The sequence below is a fragment of the Oryctolagus cuniculus genome, chromosome 19, assembly GCF_051225735.1.
Source record: "Oryctolagus cuniculus isolate XC-2025 breed Fujian yellow rabbit chromosome 19, ASM5122573v1, whole genome shotgun sequence".
NCBI lineage: Eukaryota > Metazoa > Chordata > Mammalia > Lagomorpha > Leporidae > Oryctolagus > Oryctolagus cuniculus.
The window spans coordinates 32,220,795-32,227,978 of NC_142885.1; the positions used below are offsets into that span (position 1 = coordinate 32,220,795).

Genomic DNA, 7,184 nt, shown 5'->3' on the forward strand with positions numbered 1-7,184 from the left:
TAGACTGTAATATCATAGTAACATACTTAGAAATCCCTTTCAGAAACTGGCTGATTGGGGCTGGCATTGTGGCACAGTGAACTAAGCTGCTGCCTGCAATGGCAATATTCCATATGTGAGCACAAGTCCTGGTTGCTTTGCTTCCAAAATAACAATACATCACCATCTTTTAAAAATAAATAAATAGGCCGGCACCACGGCTCAACAGGCTAATCCTCCGCTTAGCGGCGCTGGCACACTGGGTTCTAGCCCCAGTCAGGGCACCGGATTCTGTTCCGGTTGCCCCTCTTCCAGGCCAGCTCTCTGCTGTGGCCAGGGAGTGCAGTGGAGGATGGCCCAAGTGCTTGGGCCCTGCACCCCATGGGAGACCAGGAGAAGCACCTGGCTCCTGCCTTCAGATCAGCACAGTGCGCTGGCTGCAGTGCACCAGCCATGGCAGCCATTGGAGGGTGAACCAACGGCAAAGGAAGACCTTTCTCTCTGTCTCTCTCTCACTATCCACTCTGCCTGTCAAAATAAATAAATAAAATAAATAAATAAAAATTAAAACAAAAATAGTCAGGATATGAAATCAACCCAAGAGTCCACCACTCAATGAGTGGATAAATAAAATGTAGCAAATAAACACAATGGAATACCATTCAGGCTTAAAATGAAGGAAATTCTGTCATTTATAACAAAAACCTGGAGGCCATTTAACTACGAAATAAGCCAGGCACATGGGCAAATATGGCATGCTTTCAGTTATTTAAGGAATATTAAAAAGTTTAATTTACATAAATAGTGAATAAAATAGTGGTTATCAGGAACTGGATAGAGTAGTGGATAAGGGAGATTTTGGTCAAAATATAAAATATTTTGTTAGATGAAAGTGAAAGTTCAAGACATCTACTGTACATCATGGTTACTATTGTTAACATACTGCATTCTTAAAAATTTCAATACTGAGTATATATTAATATTCTCACCACAAAGCTTATGTATATGGTGATTAGCTCAATTTAGCCTTTCAACAACAGACACATAGTTCTAAGTGTCACGTTGCATATGAAAAGCACATACAATTTTGTCAATTAAAAATTCTTTGTTAAAAAACCAACTCACATGTCTTTCTTTCTCTTGTGTTGCCATTTCCAAAAGTCTCAGGATGACTTATTATTTATAGCACATGATAATTTTATATTTTATTTATATTCATTATATTTATATTTATTTTATATGATAATTTTACTATAGCTTGTTTTACTTATATTTATTTATATTATACCTACATAATATTACATGTAGTATAACATATAGCAATATAGTAAAATTTGAATATTTCATAACTTTGAAACTCTAAAAATCCTACAGGTGACAGACATGGAATGTTTAACTCCGTATTTCCAGAAGCTGCACTCTTTCATCACATTTACCTTGCAAAACTCCCCAGGGGTAGTCACGGCCTCTGACCATCCTTTTCCCAACTTTCACCTCATCCATGCTCCCTGCCACAGCGAAGGCCTAGAAAATAAGAGTGATATTAATTGAATTCTTTCATACTAATGCGGTTGATGCTGTACAAAAATAAGAGATGAGAATGTCACAATACATCTAATTAAACAAAGGATATATACTGCATCAGATCTCAATACTTGACAGCATATATGTGCTAACAAATTTTTTGCTAACATTGATCTCAGATTATGCACATAACTGAAAATTATCTACTGAGCAGAGCCTACAGCAGGGTATCATGCTGTGGGGAATAAAAAGAAAAAAGATTTTAGTGGACATATAATTCTTCCCCATATTTACCTGAAACACAGAGACATTGTTGAGAAAATGACATTCATACCACTTTTAATTCTAGTATAAAAATTAAAAGAAAATGGTACAGCCAGCGGTGCGGCTCAACAGGCTAATCCTCCGCCTAGCGGCGCCAGCACACCGGGTTCTAGTCCTGGTCAGGGCACCGGATTCTGTCCCGGTTGCCCCTCATCCAGGCCAGCTCTCTGCTATGGCCCGGGAGTGCAGTGGAGGATGGCCCAAGTGCTTGGGCCCTGCACCCCATGGGAGACCAGGAAAAGCACCTGGCTCCTGCCTTCGGATCAGTGCGGTGCGCCGGCCACAGCGCACCGTCTGTGGCGGCCACTGGAGGGTGAACCAATGGCAAAAGGAAGACCTTTCTCTCTGTCTCTCTCTCTCACTGTCCACTCTGCCTGTCAGAAAGAAAAAAAAAGAAAATGGTACTAAAAATAACTAAAACAATGTTACTGGATAAACATAGCATTTGCTTATAAGGAATACTATATGCATCCCAGTGAATTCGAAGTGCAATTTAGAGCAAAATGGGGTCTCTATGGCTCATGACAGAGAGGTTCTCCAGGCCAAGGATGTCTGAAAAATGATAACCAAAAAACCAGTACACAGGATTTTTTTTTAGATTAGGCATTGATAAACTTATAAGCATTGTTTCTTAGATACATACTAAGTAATGCATACATTATGCCAAGAATTCAAAGAAAAATATGGAGAATAATATAATGAAAACTGTGATCAGATTTTTAAAAAGCAAAAGAATTTAAATAAATCACTTTAAATAGGCATCATACTAATTTGAAATAAGGAATATTTTGTTTACCTATGTAGTTATACATACATCTATACATCTAAGAAAACATGTATGGTTTATTTTTTCATCACACTGTCAATAAGAATCTTTGCTTGTTTACAAACATTAGAAAAATGTGCTATTTAAATCAAGCTACAGTTCAACATTTCAAAGCACACTAAAACCATAAGATTACTCAAAAACCATAAGATTACTCAATTTCATTATGGTAACATCTCAGCTGTTACAACAGTGGGGGTAAGAAGCATTCAAGAGGTTAAGTAGCAGGATTGGAGTTATTGAATTCCACATACCAGCTGCACCAAGAACCCAAGAGCATACTGACTACAGAAATGAACATGCGTCCGCCAGTAACTTCAAAGTTCTGGCATAGCTATGTTAATCCCTTTTGATGTGTGAAAGTTTAGTATATGACAAACATTTCACTTTACCCCCCAAAGAACCCAGTCATACCCGACACACACACACACACACACACACACACAAATCACTTTCCAGTTACACTTCTGCATGTCTTTAACAAAACAATAAGGGATACAATCATAGCAAACCACGGGATACCTTATCAGCACGCTATCTAAAATGCCTCATTTAAAAACACTTGGTAAAAACATATTCACTGCAGCTGCTGTGAATGGCTACGGTAATTTTATAATAGAAAAACCCTGCTCCAGCAGTGCTTTCCCCAGCAGATGTCTGAAATCACAGCATATCATCACCCTGCTCACTTCCTATTATACTGTAATACACACAAAGCCCAAAAAAAAAGCACCTTTTAACATCATATCACGATTTTGAAATGTGGGAAAAAATACAAACAAAATCCACTGTGTGGATAAAATGGTCTCCATGATATCTGGGCAGAGTGACTTTTAAGTTTTTTATATTATTGCACAGACATTTGTTCTCACATGTTTTTCAGTTTTTATGTCTTTTCTTAAATGTGAATAAGTGCTATGGATAAAATACAAATGTACAAAATAACAACAGCATGATTTGTCAAAGTTAATCTCTAATTTAGTAAGGAAAATAGGATTTCTAAACTGTACTAAATGTTTAAAAACATTGTTCTAATGCAGTGTTAAGTCCTCAAAAGCCGATTCAAAGTCACGTCCACCCTCCCTGCGCAGCAAGCGGAACTGAGAAAAGCAGCTCAGCTGGAAAGAGTCCCTTCAGCTTCTGTGTCGGGCGTTCCCAGTGAAGAAGTCTCGAGAGAAGTAGCCCACCTGGGCTGCTCCCCCGGTGACTGACACCTCATGGCCCCTGGCTGCACGGGCTACACATAGACCGGCTGGCACCCTCGGTCGGATCCACCAGATTGGAGTTTTCCAATCTGAGTTCTCAGACTGTGAAGCTTCTGCTCCTGAAGGCTTGTGGCATCTAAAGGGGAAGCCACTGTCATCACAGCACCTTCGGAAAGTGAATTCACAGAAGGCGAGCTCTGGTGCCTGTTTCCAGGGCAGGCGAGCGTGTCCCAGGCCTTGGTACTCACTTCGCTGGCCTCATTCCACAGGCTTTCTTTATCTATGGGGTCAAAATTTGAGGTGTCCCATGGGGTGGCTGCTGGTGGCACGTAGGGGGCTGGCTGCTTCCAGATGTCACTGGAGAAGTCTATGGTGTGAAGAAAGGGTGGGCCTTCAAGTCATTGGCCTGTCCCTCCCCCAGGCAGATTAGAGCAGCTCAGCTTGGTGATAAGGTTGACCTGGCCTCGGGCTCAGCTTGACCTGGGCGGGAATGTGGAGGTGTTCTCCCAGTTGACCACCTTCAGCTGGGTTTCTGTGAGTGTGGGCACCAGCCCGACTGGCATCTTGAAGAGAATCACGCTGACGCTCCACAAGGGTGTACCTTTGCAGAGGAGTGATGTAATGTGGTGACCCAACCAGGGGGTGCACCAGACACCGCTGGTGCTGCTTGCCACCTGCTGTTCCAGGGTCTTCAGCCTGTCCTCACACCGACAGTTAGACACATCGTCCCAGAGGTCACTGAGCTCCATGCTGTCCTGTCAGATGTGGTTTCCTTTCTGGTAGTATTAGGAATTGTAAGTTCCACCTGCCACTCCATGAAGAGGCTGAAATCTGTCCCTTTGATGTGACCATCCAGCTCTATCCAAATGTTGTCAGGCATGATGTCCCAGTGGATAAAGCCTATCTTGTGGACACTCTCAATGGCCAACATCAACTCTATGATGAGAACCAGGCCAGGTGCTCAGGGAAGACCTCCATGTGGATCAGCAGACTCATCACATCCCCACCAGGGACCAGTCCCTTACAAAGTACAGGCTGTCTTTGTCTTGGAAGGAGTAGTAGAGTTTCACCACGCACTCGTTGTCGGCCTCAGCCAGGATGTCCCTCTAGGCAATGACACGGGCCACCTGATTCCGGCTCAACACATCCTCCTTCCTCAGGGTCTTCATGGTGTACAGAGAGTGAGTGTCCACCTTACAAGTAAAGTGCACTTCTCCAAAGGCACCGACCCCCAGGGTTTTGATTTTCACAAACATGGGCTTGTTCACTTTGGCCCTCTTCAGCCTGCTGTAATTAGACTCCTCCTGGTAGAGGATCTCCCTCTGTTCCTGCTCAGCTTCGCACAGTCCCGCTTTGGCCATCCCTTGCTCCAGCTGCATCCTCCGGTTCACCTTCTGCTGGTAGGTTTTTATGACATTTTCCACGTGTTGCTCCATGAATTACTTAAAGTGTGACTCGCTTCTCCTCCTCCTTGCTGTTTTTGCAGCCAAGGACTTAGGAAAAAGTCTGGATCTGCTTTTTGTCCTTCCCGCATCTGTGCCCCTTGGCGCTCTGGTGGCTCTTGTCTGCCCTTTTGGCGGGCTTGGCCGCTGCACCCCCTCGGAGGCTCTGCTCCATGCCCACATACAGGCCGTCCAGGTCGTACTGCTCCGACTTGCTGGGCAGCAGCAGGTGATTCGGGTAGGGTGGGGGCAGGCACCTGCAGTGTGGGCTGCCCAACTCCAGGTCCAGCGGGTAGGGACTGCCGAGGGTGTTGGGAGCCAGCAGGGAGGGCTCGGCCTGGACGGGCACGCCGACCTGCAGTTGCTGGCTGTTGAAGGAGTAGGTCCTTCTGGGCGCGGGGCCGTCGGGCTGGCCCTTGGCTGTCAGGCCCCAGTAGACCCCAGCCTCAGGCAGCGCCTTGCTCTGGAACAAGAGGCTGTGCCGCACGCCTTAGGCCAGAGGCTCCCAGGGCACCAGCAAGAGCGTGGCCTTAGGTCGCGCCAAGTAGCGGCAGCGAGGGGCCCGCAGTGCGGGAGCCCCCGGGAAGTGCGCCCCCCACCCCCTCCACGCCCGCTGTCCCGTAGCCTTAGGAGGGGTGCACCGTCCAGGGGAAGGCTTGGCACCTCCTCCAGCGCCGCCCAGCAGGTGGTAGGGTGGGAAGGCTTCGCCCTGGAAACTGGGCCTCCGCGACATTGTCACTGGGGTTGCACCAGGCCCTTTCCTGGGGAGTCTGCTTAACGACTCGCACTGTCTGTTCGTTCCTGGGGCCCAGGCAGCCTCTTACTGATGTATTCCGGGGCCGTTTCTATACTCCTGCTGCCAGTCGGCTTGAGCGCTCTGCCGCCACCTCCTGGTCACACCCTGCATTCACCAGCCTCTGCCGCATCTGCTGGTTCCCAGCTGTGCAGGTGCCGGATTCCTTAGCATCTGATTTTCCGCAGCACTTTCTGATAAAAGCGGTGGCCTTCTGCCGTCCAGGGAGGCATCACTGCTCTGTCCCTCGGGCAACCCCTGAGTGGAAGGCCTGGGCGGCTGTCACAGCCCCTCGCGGGTCTCTTGCAGTCGCTGCCAGCTATTTCCAGAGTAAGTCATGGCAGGAAAAGTTTTTGGCCTCGTTGTTAGTCCAGTTTCCTTTCACCATAAATCTTATTAAAGTCTTAAATTATTTAAAAATATAAAAAGCTGTCAATATTGTAAATATATTTTCAAGACAACTTCCTTTTGAAAATTTGCCTTCCTTCGACTTTTGTAGTCCCTAGAGAATCTAGATGTCGCAGAGCCTCCATGGTGAAGTCCTCACTCTCCTGCAGCGTGGTCTACGCCCTCCAAGGTGTCCTGGCCCAGGGCTCTGGGCCACAGACCTGATGACAGTGGCTGGAGCTGCTGCGGGCCCCCCAGGGACAGGGGCTGCCCCGGAGGCAGCTGCTCCATCTTCCCGGGCTCTCACGCTGCGGTTCCAAAGCGCACATCTCCATAGGTTTCACAATTACAACTTTAGGATCTTGCTAATTCTTCCCACTGTGAACGCCCCCCCTTGCTCTTCCCTTTCTTATTCTCACTCTTATTCTTTACTAAGATCTATTTTAAATTAACTTTATATATATAATTAACTGTTAAGTATAGAATTCAATGAATTGTATGAAAGAGAAAAAATAAGGAAAATATTATAAAGGAAAAGATAAAAGATATAGAATAAAAAGCAACAGTCAAGAGAAGGGCTCCTGAAAATCATTGCTTCTCAAAGTGAATTTCATTTCTACATGTTGTCTTTTGGGTGCTTTATTAGTTATCACAAGTCAGGGAGAACATACAGTTTGTCCCTTTGGAACTGGCTTATTTCACTA

The 7,184-nt window shown here is 45.7% G+C and overlaps 1 pseudogene; it reads right to left on the reverse strand.

The window, feature by feature from the left end:
- Positions 1 to 3,890: 3,890 nt before the first annotated feature.
- LOC127486743 (serine/threonine-protein kinase LATS2 pseudogene) lies at positions 3,891 to 6,809 on the reverse strand (annotated as a pseudogene).
- Between the last annotated feature and the right edge of the window lie 375 nt (positions 6,810 to 7,184).